Consider the following 21930-nt stretch of genomic DNA (forward strand, 5'->3'; position numbering starts at 1 on the left):
AAACTAACTTCTCATATGTATGACAGAAGACAGTTTTGCAATTTTGTGCTATGTGACCCATCAAGTTAGTAGGCTCCTATCTTCCTTTTTTAAATGGGTGCCTTCCAGGTCCTAAAGAATGATATTCTTGGGTTATAAAGCTGGTATTAAGTTTATTTAACTTTTAAAAAGATTTAAAGGGACAGAGAAAGAATATGCAAGTACATATTTTTAACAGAAAGTGCTCTGATATTTAAAAAAAAAATAGTGGAAGGGGTATGTCTTTCTACATGAGTGGTAGTTATTATTTTTTCTTCTTAATTTATAACTTCTCCTTACCACTGAAATTATCCTGCTTGCCTAAAGTCCACCAGAACAAAAAATGGGTGAATATATCCTGTTGACCACATATGCCTGAAAGAGCAAAATCCATGTGGGGTTGGTTGTTGCCTATGTTTTATCTCTGTAGGGTCATGTTGTGAGAGAACGAGGGAAGATCTCAGAAGAAAGGCCTGAAAGTATCTTGATGCCTAATGGCTATGGAAGGAACTCTAAGAGGCACCCAAATCAGAGGTGCTTTCTGCCTACCTGAAGAAAGTTCTTCAGAAAAGGCCCACAGGAACATTTTACTCATAAAGTTAGCTTCTCCCACGTACTAGGGCCATCCAGGAGTTACTTTCAATATATTCAAGGATTAAGAGTGTGAAACCAGGCAGCTGCATAGGATCTGACTTACCCTGTTATTTTTCCTTCCTCCTGAGAATTTAAACATGACTAGGAACACATCAACTACTGATCAATGGAGATGAGGCCTAAGGGAGAGAGTAGAGAACATGCCCTTCCCAAATGCAGACCCCAAGCTGAGCAAGGCCCAAAAAGATTGAAATAGTCATTGCTCCTCCTACTGATGGGAAACTCCTGCTAGCACAGGTACTCTTTACATTTTTGTTTATTTTGTTTTTCTTATTATAAATTTAACCCATATTCGCTACATAAAATATAAAAGAGAGGAAAAAATGACAATAGAATTACTGTGTATCCTCGTAATAAATTATTTTACTCTTTAAAATTAAATGTTGATTCCACTATCCCTACAATTATATATTATCCTATTCTTTATTAAAAATACAGAATAATAGTTAAGAGTATATACTTACGATCTTCCAAACTGAGCTCAGCTATGTAATAGGTGTATGACATTGAGTAGCATACTGAATTTCTCTTTTCCTCAATTGTGTAACATATAAAAGGAAGCTAGTAAAACAAACATCATTAGGTTGTTGTGAAGATTAGTATGAGATTATATACGTGAATAATTTATCACAGAGCCTGATATATAATATTTGATCTGAAATTGAAAGCTATTGTTATTCCCAGATTGCAAGAGGTTTTCTGTATACTTAATATAAACTATTCCACATAGGTGAATATGGACTATTAAAAAATGTACTAAACACGACACCATATCCTCAATTATAGATTTAGTATAAATTAGAAATTTTCTTTTTCAGAAAATTCTGTTGTGATTTGTGTGCTTCTTAACATTATATATATATTTTCTGCTCATCTCTTATTATTTCTCTTGGATTATTTACTGTAACTATGCCAAAGGATAATAAGAATTCTACAATTTTTCTAATGACCAGTGATCATGAGCATTTTTTCATATGTTTGTTGGCCTCATATATGTCTTCTTTTGAACAGTATGTGTTCATATCCTTCACCCACTTTTGAATGGATTTTTTTTTCTTGTAAATCTGTTTTAGTTCTTTGTAGATTCTGGGTATAAGTCCTTTGTCAGATGGGTAGATTGCAAAAATTTTTTCCCATTCTGTTGGCTGCCAGTTCACTCTAATGATTGTTTCTTTTGCTGTGCAGAAGCTCTGGAGTTTAATTAGATCCCATTTGTCTATTTTGGCTTTTGTTGCCAATGTTTTTGGTGTTTTAGCCATGAAGTCCTTGTCTATGCCTATGTCCTGAACGGTTTTGCCTAGGTTTTCTTCTAGGGTTTTTATGGTGTTAGGTCTTATCTTTAAGTCTTTAATCCATCTCGAGTTAATTTTAGTGTAATGTATCAGGAATGCAAATCAAAACTACATTGAGATACCGTCTCATACCAATTAGAATGGTGATCATTAAAAAATCTGGAGACCAAAGATGCTGGAGAGGATGTGGAGAAATAGGAATACTTTTACACTGTTGGAGTGTAAATTAGTTCAACCATTGTGGAAGACAATGTGGCGATTCCTCAAGGACCTAGAAATAGAAATTCCATTTGAACCAGCAATACCATTACTGGGTATATATCCAAAGGATTATAAATCATTCTATTATAAGACACATGCATATGTGTGTTCATTGCAACACTGTTTACAATAGCAAAGACTTGGAACCAACCCAAATGCCTATCAATGATAGACTGGACAGGGAAAATATGGCACATGTACAACATGGAATACTATGCAGCCATAAAAAATGATGAGTTATAGTCCTTTCTAGGGACATGGATGAACCTGGAAACCACCATTCTAAGCAAACTGACACAAGAACAGAAAATCAAACACTACATGTTCTCACTCATAGGTGGGTGTTGAACAATGAGAATACATGGACACAGGGAGGGAAGCATCACACACTAAGGTCTGTTGAGACGAACTAGAGGAGGGATAATGGGGGATAGGGAGTTGGGGAGGGATAACATAGGGAAAAATGCCAGATATAGGTGATAGGGATGGAGGCAGCAAACGACATTGCCATGTATGTACCTATGCAACAATGCTGCATGTTCTTCACATGTACCTCAGAACCTAAAGTGCAGTAATATATATATATATATATATATATATATATATTTAAAAAAAAGAATTCTACAATTTTTTAAAAATAGTATTTTTATCTCTTTTTCCCCATTTAGCTTTTTATATAGGGCCTGCTCCATATTAGCTACTGATTAAAGATTAAATAATGTAATAAACTAACACATGCTCCTCAGCACATAGATCACTCTCAAAGATAGACCATATTTTAGGTTACAAAACAAGTCTTAAAGAATTCCAAAACATTGAAATTATCAAGCATCTTGTCAGATAACAACGGAATAAAACTAGAAATAAGTAATAAGAAGAACTTTGGAAAGTATACAAACATGTGGAAGTTAAAGTTTATGCACTGAATGACCAGTGGGTCAATAAAGAAATTAAGAAGGAAGTTTAAAAATTTATTGAAATAAATTAAAATGGAAATAAAACATACCAAAACCTGTAAGATACAACAAAAACAGTAGTAAGAGGAGAGTTTAAAGCAATAAATGACTATATCCACAAAGTAGAAAAACTCAAAATTAACAAACTAACAATGTATCTTAAAGAACTAGAAATGCAAGAGCAAACCAAACCCAAATTAGTAGAAGAAAAAATAATAAAGATCATAGCAGAAATCAATAAACTACAAAAAATACAAAAAGTCAAATGAGTAGTTTTCTGAAAAGATAAACAAAGTTAACAAATCTTTAGTTAAATTAAGAAAAAAGGGAAGTAGATTCAAATAAAAGCAGAGATGAAAAAGTAGACATTATAACTGGTACTGCAGAAACTCAAGGGATCATTAGAGACTACTATGAGCCACTCTATGCCAATACATTGGAAAACCTGGACGGAATGGGTAAATTCCTAGACACATGGAACCTACCAAGATTGAACCATGAAGAAATAATAACAATAACAAGTAAGAAGATGAAACCATAATAAAAAGCCTCCCAGCGAAGAAAAGCCCAGTACTTGATGGTTTCGCTGATGAATTCCGATAAACATTTAACATTTAAAGAGAGCTTATACCAATCCTGCCAAAAATGTTCCAAAAAAAAAAAAAAAGGAGAGAATACTTCCAAAATCTTTCTACAAGGCCAGTATTTGCCCTGATGGCACAACCAGATAAACTCACATCAGAATAAGATAACTACAGGCCAGTATCTCTGATGAACATTGACACAAAAATCCTCAATAAAATCACAAGAAACTGAATTCAGTAATACATTAAAAAGATTGTTCATCATGACAAAATGGGATTCATCTCTGGGATGCAAATATGGTTCAGCATTTTCAAATCAGTCCTTGTTAAACATCACATCAACAGAATGAAAGATAAAAACAATGTGATCATTTCAATTGATACTGAAAAAGCATTTGATAAGATTCAACATTTCTTCATGATGAAAATCCTAAAAAACCTGGATATAAAAGAAACTGTACATTACCACAGTTAAGAGTCATATGTGACATACCCACAGCCAGTATGATACTGAATGGGGAAAAGCTCTAAGATCTGGAAAAAACAAGGATTCCCACTTTTACCACTTTTATTCAACACAGTACTGGAAGTTCTAACTACAGCAATTAAACAAGAGAAAGAAACTGCATTCATATTGTAAAGGAAAAAGTCAAATTATCCTTGTTGGCAGATGATGTAATTTTACAGTTGGAAAAATCTAAAGACTCAACCAAGAAAACTGTAAGTACTGATAAACAAATACAATACAATTGCAGGATCAACATTCAAATATTAGTACCATTTTTATATACCAATATTAAACAATCTAAAAAAGAAATGAAGAAAGTAATCCCATTTACAGCAGGTATGAGTAAAATACAGTACCTGTAAATAAACATAACTAAATAAGTGAAAGATCTCTACAATGAAAAGTACAACACATTGATGCAAGAAAATAAACAAAAAAATGAAGAGGTATTTCTTGTTCATGGATTGTAAGAATAAATATTGAAATGTTCATATGACACAAAGCAATCTATAGATTCAATGCAATTTCTACCAAAATACCAATGACATTCTTCACAGAAATAGAAAAAACATTCCTATAATTTATATGGAACCACAGAAGATCCTGAAGAGTGAAAGCCATACTGAGCAAAAATAACAAAACCAGAGGGATCACATTACCTGACTTCAAATTATGCTACGGAGTTATAGTAACCAAAACAACATGATACCAGTATAAAAACAGACACATAAACCAGTTTAAAAGAATAGAAAACCCAGAAATAAATCCACATATCTAAAGTGAACTCATTTTTGACAAAGGTGCCAAGAACACACATTGGAGAAGGACAATCTCTCAATTAATGGTGCTGGAAAAACTGAATATCCATCTGCAGAAAAATGAAACTAAATTCATGTCTCTCACCATATTCAAAAATCAAATCAAAATGGATTAAAGACTTAAATCTGAGACAGAAAAATATGAAACCACTAAGAAAAGATGTAGGGGAAACTCTCTAGGACATTCGTCTGGGTAAAAATTTCTTGGGTAATATCTCAACAACAGAGACAACCAAAGCAAAAATGAGCAAATGAGATCACATCAAGTTAAAAAGCTTCTGCACAACAAAGGAAACAATCTACCAAATGAAGAGCCAACTCATAGAATGGTAGAAAATATTTGTGAACCACCCATTTGAGAAGAAATTAATAAGCAGGATATGTAAGGAGCTCATACAACTCTAGGAGCTCCTGCAATTCTGTAGGAAACAAATTAAATACATCGAATAATCCAATTAAAAATCGGGCAAAAGATCTGAATAGACACCTCTCAAAAGAAGACATACAAATGGCAAATAGGAATATGAAAAGGTGCTCTACATCATTGACCATCAGATAAATGCAAATCAAAGCCATATGAAATATCATCTCACCCCAATTAACATGGCTTTTATCCAAAAGACAGATAATAATGAATACTGACAAGGATGTGAAGAAAAGGGAACTCTCCTACTCTTTTGTTGGGAACGTAAATTAGAGAAAAGTACAGAGATTCCTAAAAAAATGAAAACTATAACTGCCACATGATACAGCAATTCTACTGCTAGGTATATACCCAAAAGAAAGAAAATCACTATATTGAAGAGATATCTGCCCTCTCATGTTTACACAGCACTATTCACAATAGTCAAGATTTGAGGGCAACCTACGGGTCCTTCAGCAAAAAAATGAGTAAAGAATATGTAGGGCAGGGGAGGTGGCTCATCCCTATAATTTCAGCACTTTAAAAGGCCAGGTTGGTCAGATCATTTGAGGACGGGTGTTCCAGACCAGCTTGGCCAACATGGTGAAACCGTCTCTACTAAAATTACAAAAATTAGCCAGGTTTGGTGGTGCACACCTGTAAGCCCAGCTACTCGGGAGGCTGAGGCAGAAGAATCTCTTGAACCCAGAGGTGTAGTTTGCAGTGTCGAGATTGTGCCACTGCAATGCAGTCTGTTCCAGGCTCAGTGAAAGAGTGAGACTCTGTCTCAAAAAAAAAAAAAAAAAAAAAAAAAAAAAAAAAAACCCAAAAAACCACACAATGATATACTTTTCAGCAATAAAGAAGAATGAATTAGTCCCTGTCATATGCAACAACGTGAATATAACTGGAGGAGATTATGATAAGCGAAATAAGCCAGGCACAGAAAAATAAACGTTGCATGTTCTCACTCATTTGTGGGAGCTAAAAATTAAAACAATTGACCTCATGCTCATGGAGACAGAGAGTAGAATGGTGGTTACCAGAGACTGGGAAGAGTAGTGCGGTAGGAGGAATAGAGATGGTTAATGGATACAGAAATACAGTTATACACAATGAATAAGATTTACTATTTGATAGCACAACAGTGTGATTACAAAAATAATTTTGTTACATTTTAGAATTACTCAGGGAGTACAATTAGAACATTCACAACACAAAGGAATCATGAATGCTTGAGGTGACGAATCCCCAGTTACTCTCAGGTGATTATTACACATTGTATGCCTATATAAAATATTTCATGTTCCCCATAATTATGTATACCTACTGTTTGCCCATAAAAATTAAAAAGAAAAAAACTTCTACAATTAAAAAAACAAACTAATACATAAATAAATTAATGGATGAATGACTGAATAAACTAAATATGTATGCAATTAAAGATTGCCTTTCTTAGGACACTGCTCTATATAGTTTTCTATTCTTTTCCAGATCAAAACAGTTCTATAGAATTTGGATAGGGTTTTGTTTTCTACAAAATTTGCTAAAATTTTAAAATTGGACATAATACTAAATAAATATTTATATGATCACAAATATAAAGTTCCCTTTAAGGAATCTTTAATTCAACACATTTACACAACATTAACCTTACTGTAAGGCTTTATGAAATTGGCCTGGTAATTCTATTTACAGAAAGGAATGGAGGTTTGGTTTTGTTTCATTACAGAATTAGCAGTTTTACTAATGACTGGGAAATTATTCTTGCTGAAGATGAGGGCAAACATTTTAAAACAAGAATAATTGCTTAGTGCAGAAGTTCCCAAACTGTTTTGCACATTAACATCACTTGGGGAATTTTTAAAATTTCAAAACTCAGCTCCACTCCCTATCCCCATAGACCAATAAAATAATAATCTCTACCCCAAATCAATTAAGTTATATAATCCCTGAGGATAAGACAGAGACATTTGTATGTTTGACGTTTATTTTTATTGAAGCATTCCAGCTAATGGCACGCAAGTTTGGGAACTACCAATGGCTTGGTATATGATTATGTTTCTGACTTATATTAGCAGTAAGAGCAGGCACTCTGCATTAATTTTAACCTTCCATGAAGCACTGTTAAAACTTTATTTGCATGCCTACTAAATCTGCTGTGGAGAAAATATATCTTTGGAAATCTGAATGTGCATATTTCTTATACTTTTACCATTGCCCTATCAAGTAGCAAAAACATATTTATCTGTTACAGGAATAACCACATCTGAATAGATATTCATATAGCACATTTACAACCATTTAGCTTCATGTTGTAATACTGTATAAATAAATCCCATGAATATAGTAAGTAGCCCAGCTTACAAAATTTCTTAATATTTCACAATACTTTTTAATTTTGAAATTTTTAAATCTCTTAAGAATTCAAATTATGTTTTTAACAAAGAAGAAATGAAGCTGTATTTTATCATCATTCTAGCCATACGAGTACCTCTCAATTTTTCATCAAATCTTTAATTAAAAAATATCCATTATAGTAGTCAAAGGCTACAGTGTCTCAGAATAAATAAGTATAATTTTTTTGAATAAATTATACAGCATGCTGAATATAGCTAATAATTTAATACCCTACATTTTAATATCACAAAGAAAGTATATTTCTGATGTTCTCATCACAAAAATGTTAAATATTTGAGATGATGGATGTGTTAATTAGCGTAACTTAATAATCGTACACTGTATTCAAAATTTATAACATTTTTATGTTTGTTTGTTGCTTCTCTGTCTTTTGAGAAATCTCTGTTCATGGCGTTTGTCCAGTTTTTAATGGGGATTTTGGTTTTTTCTTGTTGAATTGTTTAAGCTCATTGGAGATTGTGGATATTATGCCTTTCTCAAATGAATGATTTGGAAATATTTTCTCCCATTCTGTAGGGTGTTGTTTACTCTATTGATAGTTTCTTTTGCTATACAGAACCTCTTTAGTTTTATTAGATCCCACTTGCTAATTTTTGTTTTTGTTGTAATTGCTTTTGAGGGCTTAGTCAAAAATTACTTTCCAAAGCCAGTCAGTGTCTGGAAGGGTATTTACTAAATTTTCTTCAAGGATTTTTATAGTTTGAGGCCTTACATTTAAGTCTTTAGTCCATCTTGTGTTAATTTCTGTTTATGGTAATCAGTAGGGGTTCAGTTTCATTCTTCTGCATATTGATAGCCAGTTATCTCAAAGTCCTTTAATGAATAGAGTGTCCTTCCTCCATTGCTTATTTTTGTCAACTTTGTTAAGGATTAGATGGTTGTATAGGTGTGTGGCTTGATTTCTGGGTTCTCTATTCTGTTCTCTTGTTCTATGTGTCTGTTTTGTACCAGTACATTGCTGTTTTGGTTATTGTGGCCTTGAAATAAAAAAATAAGAAATAATAAATATTTCAGGTGATATAGATCCCAATTACCCTGATTTGATCATTACACATTGTATGCATGTATCAAAATACCACATATAGCCAATGTGCATAACTATTACATATCAATAAAAAATAAAATAAAAATAAAAAGTGCAAACTTCATATTAAAATACATACAGAGAATCAAAAACTGGAGCTACAAGCCCAATAAGACTTGACTGATGTCTGCTCTTGAGGCCAGTAAGAGAGATATATAGTAAAAAGCTATATGTATTGAAAAATAAAGAAAGGAGAATGTACAATAGAGATAGTGGAGATGAAGGAACAGAAAATTTTGAAGAGAAGTTAAAAAGAGAAAACATCAGGAAAAGGATAATATTTGAATTGAAACTTAAAGAATGTATGTAATTTCATTGATATAGTTCATCTTCCAATTGTTGGAAACACATTCTCACTTCCTGCTGTTCAATGACACAATTTTTCATGGAGCCTACATACTGTGATACCTCCTAATAAGTCTAAACAAATTTAATTAAAGTGCCATTTCAAGATAGAATATCTCCTGGAATTATTTATCTTTAACCATTCTACTTAGAATATTTTATAAAGGAGGTATAATTATCATACATGGAAAACAAAGAAATAAATCCTCATTGTTAGTTACTTATGTTTAAATCCAAAACTACAACATTATGTCTTTAAAAAAATATTTTTAGGTCTAATTTAACTGGCTAATTGCCATTTGTGACACATATCTATTTGTCACTGCTTTCATGATTGTTATAGTTTCTGATTCTTTTAATATGCTATAGTTGCACATTTTTGTATTAATAATTAATTAAACTAAAAAAATTTTTTGAGGTTTCCAAGCTAATAAATTTTCTCTTATGTGAAACTGTAATAAAAACAATAGCTAACATTATTGAGGATTTACTCTCTAGGCCAGGCAGGATACTAAGGGATTTACATGCATGATCTCCCAAATTTTTACATAGACTTAGGGAGCTACTTATAATAACCTCCGTTATACATATTAACAAATGGAGGCCCAGAAGTATTGTCATTTCCAAGGTCACAGCCAATAGAGACCTTAGCTTAACTCCAGGCAGGAGAAGTTCAGTACCATGTTGTTAACCACTAAAAATTTCTTCTACCTCTTATTTTTAGCTATAGCACAGACACCCCCATTCAAACTGGAATTTTTGTCTAATTTAAATTGGACATCTGTATCCTATACATTAATTTGCATACCATTATTGCTTATTATGGAATTATATTTGGAAGAATTTTATAGGCTGTTTGTGAGAGACTATTTATTTATAATATTGTTCCATAGAACCTGTACTATTTGGTTAAATAAAAAGTGGTATTCATCTATACATGGTACATATGTGATATTCATCTCTATATGACCTCCTGACATGAACCAAAAAGTGGAAACCTCATATATGAGATCATTATTCAACTCATTTAAGTTTCCAGATACCATTTGCATGCACTAGAAGTGTATAATGAACGTTGAAGAGATGAGCGCATGAATGAATGAATGAATGAGTGAATGCTCTATGCTCTGGAAGAGTCAGTTAACAAAGCTAGTACATGCATTATGAGACTGTGAGTTTTGATAGTTCAACAATTACAGTAAGTGATCAACTTGTTTATCACCCCTTCTGCAATGTAGAGATAGTAATTGCACTTTAAAAAAAATGGATATGGGCATCATTCTTTTCATTTGCATTCAGAGAATAAATTATCCACTGTCTAGAATCCTAAGATAAGAGCTGCTCCTAAACCAAGAAAATAACCATAATGTATACTAATATTAACATGATTGAAAAAGTAAAAACAAAATAAACGAACACAAGTCAGCTGAAATAGGGTACAGAGATAAGAAATTTCAGTGTCAAGTAGTGCTTCTCTCCATAGTGGTTAAAATTTTTCCAGTTTATGTGAAATCTACGATTGATTCTCTTTCACTTGAAAGAATTTTACTATATCCAAAGGGAGAACTGTAAGATTACTGCTATTACTAATATCAAACATCAGGAATGAAAATCCTACCCTCTGGCAAAATAAATATTTTAATAATCAACTAAAAATACATATCAGTGATACTGCTGTAAGTTGTCATTTATAACGGAGCTATTTCAAATTTTAATGTCAACACCACTCATGGCTTAGCATTACAAATTAGACAACCAAGGATCCGTGTAGCCTGCATCTTTAAAGACAAATTCAATTCCAGAAAGCACATTGCCATTATTTTGCTATTCTGAATGTATTTGCATCAGGACATGACATTATTGGGCATGGATTTTACAGTATTTTTATCTCTCTCTTATATTCCCTTTAAAATAGAACATTTGACAATAACTACAAAGATTTATCTTGGCCTTCTTTATAAATCATTAACAAAATTATTGTTTCATTGGTGTGATTCTTCTACTAAAACATAAATTAGATTTATTTATTTTTCTAGGTGCAAGAAAAATAAATAATTACAAAAATGAGATGAAAGTAGAAAGAATAAGAGTCTGTTGCTAGATCTAGAAAACTTGAAATGATAGTGATCTATCAAAACTTTTATTAGCAATCTCTTGAAGGCTATAATGAACATCTGCAAACCAATGTGCTTCAGAAACACTGTTCTAGAGGAGCACAAGTTTAAGAAATGCCATATATATTATCTGCTTGAATAAACACTTTTTTATTGTCTTCAGAAAAGCATCTGTTAGCTGCTATGTTACCAGAACAAGTCGAAGTCTATTAACATTTATTGATGCTAGTATTATTAAATGACAAAACTTTAATTTTTGTGTGAAAACAGATGACTGGGGCAAAGACAAGAGATTCTCACCAAGACATTATCCTAGACTGATTACATTATTTCAAATACACTTTTCTGTTTGCCGAAGGTGTGATAATCAGCCATTGTATGAAATGTGCAACCTTTACCCAAGACATTTCAGTAGCAAAGATGCTGAAAAATTAAAGCAGAAATGTGTATCCCTCTGCTGGCATTGATAGTGTTGAATGTGTTCTATACTTGAATGTTGCAGGAAAACGCTGATCACCTAAATCTATTTGGGCTGTCTCTCTAATATGCTGACACTTAATTGAACTTGGCAAAATAAGTCATTCCAAATTCAAATGGCTCTCTCCACATTGGAGAGGCACATATAGATAGAACAGCAGCTTATGTTCATTTCTGGAATGTAACTGGGCCAAACTATTCCAGTTAGACTTCTCTGCAAGAAAATAAAATCAACTGTACATAAAGGGACAGGCAGGATTTGCCATAAAGTGAGCATCCACAGTGCCACAGGATCTTCTTATAAGCGTGTAAGTGAAAGAATCTGGCCCTTTAAAGTAACACCAGCTAAGATTTTAATGTCCAGATTTTATGTCACAGACTTTGAAAAATGTCAGATGGTAGCAATGGGGCTACTACCTCATTGAATCAGCTAAAATGTGATAAGTATTGTAAATGAACAAAAGCAAGAGAAAAAAGAAACAGAATTGTGTAAGTATAAAAATTTTATTGAAGAGAGACAAACACTACTCAAGTAATGCTCTAAAATTCTTTCCTGTAAAGGATTCTTTTCCAGCATCAATAAGTAAGCTGACATATGGTGGCTTGTATTTCAGATGGATCAGCAATGACACATGAATTCAGCAAACCTAGCCTATCCAGTGAGCCAATAGTCTGATGTGTGTAGGGATAGACCATTACTTACAAAAAAATAAAGAAATCTACATGTAAACTATTAAATAATTATCTTTGTAGTTGAATCAGAACAAAGATTTATTATTTTGAGTTTTTCATTTTAATTATTTTTAAATCCCTATCTCTGACATATGGAAAGAGTAATTTTACTACATCGAGAACACAAAATAGCCTTAGCTACTAATGAAATTATGCAAGAGGAATGGAGAAACAACAGATGACTCCAACTATCACTACTAATATTTGGCCTTTTTAAAAAATAATTTAATGAAGCATATATGACATATTTAACTTCAACCACAAATGCTTCATTAAATATCATGAAGTAAAACAGCATTAATTTGGCAATCTCAAATATTCAGACTAAAATATAAGATCAGGGAAGAATTTCTAAATAGTCAAACTGCCACTCTAAGTTTGCTTCATGTAGAACATTTTAACTCCTCATAGAAGTTTGACAATAGCATTTCCAAAGTCATGCAAATTAGAGAACGTTTCCTAATATCAACTTTTTTTCTTTTAAAAGATAACTTACACTCTAACATATAAGAAAAGAGACAAAGTCAAAGCAGTAACCAAATTTACTAATTAAAAACATAGCCACCTGTGGTACATCATTGTTCCTGTACCTACCTCATTAGCCTTTCAAAGTATGTTTATGTAGTGAAGAGTATATTATATGTTCATGTTGGACATTTATTACTGATGTACGCACTTATGGATTTAACAGTCTTTTCTTGAGAGGCCACTATATGCCAGGCACTGTGAAAAGGGTGAGAAGAATATAGTGATTAAACCTCAGTAGACCTAATACATATTCTAGAGAAACCAATATTTGAGTAAGAATGACAATGGGATTTCTACCACCTTAGGAAAATGAAGTCGAAACTTCTCAATTGATGCTTTCGAAATTTAGAAAACTTCTCAATCAGTGTTGATTAGTAGGGGGTTGAACAAGCAAGCAAGCAAGCAAACAACAAACAAACATAAAAGTAGAATTTTTGGGTAGGAAAAGCCTCCAAATCAGTGACTCCAATTCCATCTCTTAGATGTTATCTCTCTGTGTTTCTTATAGTTCTATTACTGCTATTACTGACTTAAGACCCTCACAAAATATTTCCATAAAGCAGCTTTTAATTAAGTAGATATAAAAAGCCCCTCATTTGGTTCCTCAGTATAGTTGAGGCAAAATTGAGGTATTACAAAGTCCTTTCTAAATATGAATGGAAAATTACTTAGAAGTAAACATGATGACTTACACACTAATATTTATTTCAATATCCTAAATCTAATATCCTATTCTAATATCCATCACATATTCCTAAGGAAGAACTTCTAGCTTGGTAGAGCAGGGATCAGTGAATCATCTTCCTCCCACCAAAAATGATAAAACTAAATAAAATTGTTAAAAATGACCATTATAGAACTCTTGAAATTCATCACAGGTATACAAATAATTAATAATCATTTATTTTTAAAAGATAATGACAAACACAGTTAATCTACTGTGATTTAGCCCGCTATTCCTCCCTACCACTCACCTCCTTCAGAGCAGTAGTTATACCAGGACAAGGCAGGCAAAGAAAATGAAGTATGTCAATGTTACAGGGAAATGAGTTGATTTAGAGAAGACTTGTAAAACCTCATGCCCAGCATCTTTGTTAAAAAATAGAAATTGGGATATCAAAACAAACAATAAGAGCAACAACAAAAATGTAAAATAAAATACCTCCTATTGCTCTAATTTTATACCTGTGATATAGACTTAAACCAGGTCTAAAAATATCATTTTTACAATTTTATTTTAAATCACTTAAGAAAAGAGATAAATATATTTATACTGTCATTTATATTTACCTATGTGATTACCTTTACCAACAGCCTTTTAAAATGTGGTTTAATATAAGTATATGCATATCAATATCAATATCATATTTACATACAATATATTGATGTATAGATAGTTTTCTATATGCACACATACACAAACCATAAGAAAATTGAAATGATACACTAGAAGATATCTATTTAATACAAATTACAATAGTAAAGGAAAAGAGGAACAAATACATATGAGATATACTGAAGACAAATAGTACTTTTGAAAATGTAGAACTAATCATATCAAAAATTACATTGAATATAATGAATTAAAAGGTGGAGAGTGTGAGGCTGGACTTAAGCCAAAATAAGATCCACATACATACCATATTCAAGAGACACATTTCAGGTTGAAAGACACAAACAGGTTTAAAGTAAAAGTCCATTATTGTGTTGCCATAAATACCTGACTGAGAAATTTATAAAGAAAAGTTTTATTTGGCTCATGGCTCTGCAGGCTTTAAAGAAAACATGGTCTGGCATCTGCTTCTGGTGAGACCTCAGAGATCTTATAAACATGGTGGAAGGCAAAAAGGAGCCACCATATTACATGGTGAGAGTGGGATAAAGAGAGGGAGAAGGGGGAGACTCCAGACTCCTTTAAATAGCCAGATGTTGTGTCAAGTAACTTAGAGAAAATTCACTTATCACTAATAGTGGAAAACTATTTGTGAGAGATTCACTCCCATAATCCAAACATCTCCCACCTGGCCCCACCTCCACCATTGGGAATCATATTCTAACATGAAATTTCAAAGAGATAAACATTCAAACCATATCAAAAAGATGGACAAACATTTATACTATGCAAACAATAAACATAAGTGATCTGGGGGTACATGCAAATATAATAAAGTATAGACATTAAGTAAAAGCTATTACTAGAGAGAGAAAAACATTTTATACTGATAAAAAGGTCAGTTAATTGGGAATATGCATATTTTTAAAAAACATACTCAGGAATAGAAACTCTAAATACGTAAAACAAAAACTGACTTAAAGGGAGAAATAGAGAATTCAACTATAATTGTTGTAGATTTCAATAACCTATTTGTAATAACTAATAGAAAAACAAGACAAAAATTTGCAAGTATACAAGATACTTGAAAAATAGTGCCAAAAAATTGATATGACTGATGTTTCTAGAACTCTACACCTAAAAAATCATCATACATGCACGTGGAACATTTCTCAATTTTAAAGCATATTTAGAGCATATCTAGAGCATACACAAGACCATGAAACGCTCTAAATATGCTTAAAAATTTGAAATTATGTAAACCATGTTCTCTGATTATATCAGAGTTAGAAACAACAACAAAAGAACATCTGGGAAAGCCACAAATATTTGAAAGTTAAGCAATATATTTGTTAGTGGCATATGCATAAAATAATAAATAAAAAGAGAAGGTGGAAAATATTTTGAAGTGATTGAAATAAAATCACAGCATATCTCAATTTATAGGAAACCATTATAACACTGCTATAAAAGGAACTTTATAGCTATAAACACCTGTAATAGAAAAAACAAAGATACTAAATAAGTAATCTGAATTTTTACCTTAAGAAATAAGGGAAGGAGATACTTCTTGAAGGGTGGAGGAAGAGTCTCAAAAAATCCACTCCTCCATAAAAACAACAAAAATGTTGGCCAAAAAAAAAAAATAATAAATCAAAGTCAGTGTTTTTCAGAACTCTGGAAATTAAGAAAGTCTTGCAACAATTTGAATAGTATTTGTGATAAAAATGCTGAACTTAGGTTAGAAGAGTACATTTTGTGGTGGTTTAATTTGACACATTCCCACCTTCTCTTCTCTACTCCATGATAGCCTCAAAAACCAACAGTTTGGCAATCACAAGAACCATGAAAACAGGAAGTGAGGAAAAGGTAAAGTTTAAACTGCCTAAGTAAGCATTGGAGGTGTGTCTCAACATTAACATATGGCCACTTAGCAAAGATTTCATAGACTTACTTGTTTAAGATGTGTATGAAAACTCTGTTCAATTATTAAATGACCATCAGGCAAACCAATCAGAGATGTCAGAAGCCATGCACAAAATATATAGTTAACAATAACTTGGGGTATATTTCAAAATACCCATAGGAATGGAATTGGAATGTTTCTATCACAAAGAAGTAATCAATTCTTGAGGTGATGGATACCACAGTTACCCTGATTTGATCATTACACATTGTATGGTTGTATCAAAATATCACATGTACTCCATAAATAAGAACAGTAATTACATATACATAACAATTAAAAATGTTTAAAAAGTTAAAAAGAGACAAATTTCACAGAATTGGTCCAGAAGCATAATCAAACAATTAAACAAACATCATATATTTTGGTGTTTATTGACAATTAAACAACAACAAATAGCAACAATGGCAAACCCTGGCTGGGTGGTCTAATACTGAGTTGTCAGATTAAGTTATAGAAAGCGTTCAATTTCAAAGATTTTCGAGACATGTAAAGAAACCAGAATGTATGGCCATGTAGTGCATGGTGGGGAGAAGATTAACAGAAGCTGTACCCGAGGAATTATAGACATTAGATTTACTATATAAAAACTTTACTGTAAATATGTTCAAAGAGCTAAAGAAAAACATGTATAAAGAATTAAAGAATTGGCTGGGCATGATGATGCATACCTGTAATACTAGCATTTTGGGAGGCTGAGACAGGTAGATCACTTGAGCCCAGGAGTTTGAGACCAGAATGGGAAATCATGGCAACACTCCATCTTTACAAAAAATATAAAATTTAGCTGGGCATGGTGGCACATCTCTGTAGTTCCAGCTACTTGGAAGTCTGTGGTGGGAGGATCGCCTGAGCCTGGGGAAGTTGAGGCTTCAGTGAACTGTGATCACAACTTGCATTCCAACCTGGGTGACACAGCAAGACCCTGTCTTAAATAAAATAAATAATAAATGAAGAATTGTATGAGAATGGTGTCTTATTACATAAACAATAGCAAAAAAGGTAAATATCATTTCAAGCAAAGAACTACATTGAAAATTTGAAGTAAAAATATTAAATAATTGAAATTAAAAATTTTACTTGAGTAATTCAAAAGCATATTTGAGCAGGCAGGAGAAAGAAGCTATGAATTTAAGTATAGGCTAATTAAAATTATCCAGTATGAGAAAGAAAAAAAAATAATGAATGAAGAAAACTGGAGAACCTCAGAGAGCTACAAGGACATTATCAGTGTGCTATCTTATATATAACGACTCTCAGAGGAGAGTAGAAAGATAAAACTGTTGAAATAATATTTGAATAAATCATGACCAGTAGCTTCCTAATGGAAGAAAACTATTAACCTACATTTAAAAAATATCTACAGACTAAAAGTACTATGAATTTAAGCAAATCCAAATTTAAACATATTATACTCAAACTGTGAAATTCAAAACCAAAAGATCTTGAAAGCAGCAAGAGAGAAACAACTCATCAGAGACAAAAGTCCTCAATAAGATGAACATTAACTTCTGATCAGAAGTTATGGAAACCAGAAGTCATTGGAATGACATTCTAAAAATGTTCAAACAAAACTATTGTTAAAAAAATTATATATATATATATATATATATATAAAATTTTATGTGTGTATATATATATATATATATACACACACACACACACAACTATGTTTCACAAAAGGAGAAATTAAGATACTTTCAGCTTTACAGAAACTTCTTATGATGATCTCAAGTGACATGGAGAAAGTATTTGACAAAATTCAGTATTTTTCATAATAACACTCAATAAACTGAGAAGGAAAATTCTCTAAATTGATGAGAAATTTATAAAAAGCATATAGCTAACACCATAATGAATAGTAAGACACTTAAAAATTTTTGCTTCAGATCAAAAACAGGACAAGTATATCTCTTCTTGCCAATTCTATTCAACAATGTATTGGAGGTTCTAGCTAGAACAGTTATGCCAGAACAATCAACAAAAAGCATCCGGATTTCAAGAAACAAAACAATCTCTATTCATAGAGACATGATCCTGCATATAGAAAATTTACTTTTAAAATTTAGTATAAAACTTATCAGAAGTAATAAATGAGTTCATCAGGTTACAGGATATAGGATCAACATATACAAATTAATTTTATTTCTATATACTTGCAAGAAACAATTTGAGAGTAAATAAAGAATATAATTTCACTTACAGTAGCACCAAACATAAAATAGTAATTAACAGAAGAGCAAGACTTTCAACTATGGATTAAAAAACATCTTTAAGAAATTAATGAATTTCTGGATTAATAGAAAGACATTTCATGTTCATACATCAGAAGACTTAATAAAGTCAGGATGGCAATGTTCATCAACTTGATCTACATATTCAATGCAATTCCTATCAAAATACCATTTGGCTTTGTTACAGAAATAAACATACTGATATTAAAATTCGTATGAAAATGCCATGATCCAGAATAGCCAGAGTATCTTGAAAAAGAATAACAAATTTGAAGGGTTTATAATTTCTATTTCTAATGTTACTACAAAGCCACAATAAACAAGATCACACATTATTGGCATAGGAATATACATATAGATCAATGGAATAGAGTTCAGAGTCCAGGGATCAACCTTTGCTTTGCCTTGCCTTGATGGTCAACCATTTTTTGACAAGTGTCAAGATTGATCAAATGGGAAGGAATAATCATTTCAACAAATGGAGTTGTAACAATTGACTATCTACCTGCAAAAAAGTAAGATTGTACTACATTTCACGTCATATATAAAAGTAAACTCAAAAAGTAACTCATATCATATAAAATTAACTTAAATCATACACATACATATAAGCAAAAAAATATAAAACTCTTAGAAGAAAACATAGGAGTAAATATTCCTGAATTTTGGTTATTGGGCACCATTTTCTTAGATATAATGGCAAAAGCACAAGGTACAAAAAAAGTCGAATTGCACTTAATGACAATTACACCCTTTGTGCTTCAATAAATTCTGTTAGACTAATGGCCATATGCAGAATGGGAGAAAATGTTTACAAACCATGTATTCAATATGTGACTTGTATTCAGAATGTGCTAAGAACTCGTATCTCATTAGCAATTAATTGTTTTCATCCCCCTAAAATTCATATTTTGATACCTTAACATGCAATGTGAATGTATTTGCAGATAAAGCCTATATAGAATTAATGAGCATTAGCTTTGACCATAAGAGTGAGACTCTCATTATGTTATTAGATCACATGTAAGAAGAATACCAGGGTGCTTGCTAGTTCTCTTAGCATGTAAGGACACAAAAAGAAGGTGATTATCTACAAGCCATGAAGAGAGCCTGTGCCAAAACCTGGCTAAGCTAGGACATGGATGTTGGGCTTTTCAATCTTTAGAACTATGAAAAATAAATTTCCCTCTGTTGTTTAAGCCACCTTATTTTTGGTATTTTGTTATGGCAGACTGAACCAAGACATGCCTCAGTAATAAAAATGACAATAACCAGATTTTTTTAAATGGGAAAAGGATTTAAATGACATTTATACAAAGAAATTCTAGAAATGACCAATAAGGGCAGGAAAAGATTTTAAATATCATAATTCACTATAAAAATGCAAATCAGAACCAGATGAGATGTCACCTCACATACACAATGTTGGCCATAATAAAAACAACATGGACACTAACAAGTGTCAACAAGAATGTGGAGAAACTGGAATACTAATACATTGATAGTAAGAATGCAAAATGGTGCAGGCACTTTTAAAACAGTTTGCCAGTTCCTAAAAAATTTAAATACAAAATTACCACGTAATGCAGCAATTCTACTCCTAGGTAAATGCACAAGAAAATGGAAAACATATGTCCACACAAAAATGTGTACACAAATGTACATAGTAGCATTACTTATAATAAACAAGTAACTCAAATGCTCATCAACTAATAAATGAATAAACAGATATATGTAATGTTCTTTAGCCATTGGTTTTCTGACATATGTTACAACATGAAAAAACCTTGAAAATATTTTGCTAACTGAAAGAGAAAGAAACCAGACAGAAATGGACACATATTATGGGATTAAATTTATATGAAATATCAGAAGAGGCAAATGAATAAAGACAGGGAATAGGATTAGTGGTTTCCAGTGGCTGAGGGGAGAGAAAGTGAGGAGTGACTGTTAATAGGCATGGGGTTTCTTCTTGGGATGACAAAACTGTTCTGGAATTTGATAGTGGGAGTGGTGGCACAGCTCTGTGAATATACAAAAAAGCACTGACATGTATGCTTTAATAGGATGCATATAATGATATATTAATTATATTTCAATAGAACTTTTACACACAAAAAATACAATGACTTAGAAAGAAAAAGGTATCCAGTTTGAAATGAAAGTAAAATTGTCTTAATTTACAATCAACATGATCTTGTATGTAGGAAGTCCTAAGAAATACAGAAAAAATACTACTGAGTCTAATAAGTATGTTCAACAAATTTTCAAAATGCAAGATTAATATATAAAACTTATTTGTAAAATCATGCACCATATACTGATGTTTTGGTCAGACAGATCACATATATGATGGTGATCCCACAAGATTATGGAGCTGAAATTTCCTACCACATAGTGATATGGTTTGCTCTGTGTCCCCACCCAAATCTCATATTGTAGTTCCCATAATTCCCATGCATTATGGGAGTGAGGGTCCTAGGGGAGATAATTGAATCATGCAGGTGGCTCTTTCAATGCTATTCTCATGATAGTGAATACGTTTCATGAGATCTGATGGTTTTAATAATGAGAATTTCCCTGCACCAGCTCGCTCGCTTGCTCTCTGCCTGCTGCCATCCATGTAAGATGTGACTTACTCCTCCACCACGATTATGAGGCCTCCCCAGCCATGTGCAACTGTAAGTGTATTAAATCTCTTTCTTTTGTAAATTGCCCAATCTTGGGTATGTATTTAACAGTGGCATGAAAATGGGCTAACACACATAGTATATAAAAAAAAAAAATAACTGTGAAATAGCTTCAGACAGGTCCTTCAGGAAGTATTCCTGAAGAAGGCATAAATAGTAAGTATTTATAAGTATTTATAAATGGTAAATATAATATACATAAATACTTACAATTGTAAGTATTGTATTACAATTGTATTACAATTTTCGACAGCATTCAGCACAATAGCAGGCTGTACAGGTTTGTAGCCTAGAAGCAATATGCTATACCACATAGCCTAGTTATGTAGGAGGCTATATCATGTAGATTGGTTTAAGTACACTCCATGATATTTTCACCATGATGAAATTGCCTAAAAACACATTTCTTAGAATATATTTCTGTGGTTAAGCAATACGTTGCTGTCCGTTTATGTACTGACAGCAAATATCTGTAAATAAGATTATGAAAACAATTTCATTTTCTATAGTAT

Source organism: Cebus imitator, unplaced genomic scaffold, assembly GCF_001604975.1.
Source record: "Cebus imitator isolate Cc_AM_T3 unplaced genomic scaffold, Cebus_imitator-1.0 Scaffold90, whole genome shotgun sequence".
NCBI classification, from domain to species: Eukaryota; Metazoa; Chordata; class Mammalia; order Primates; family Cebidae; genus Cebus; species Cebus imitator.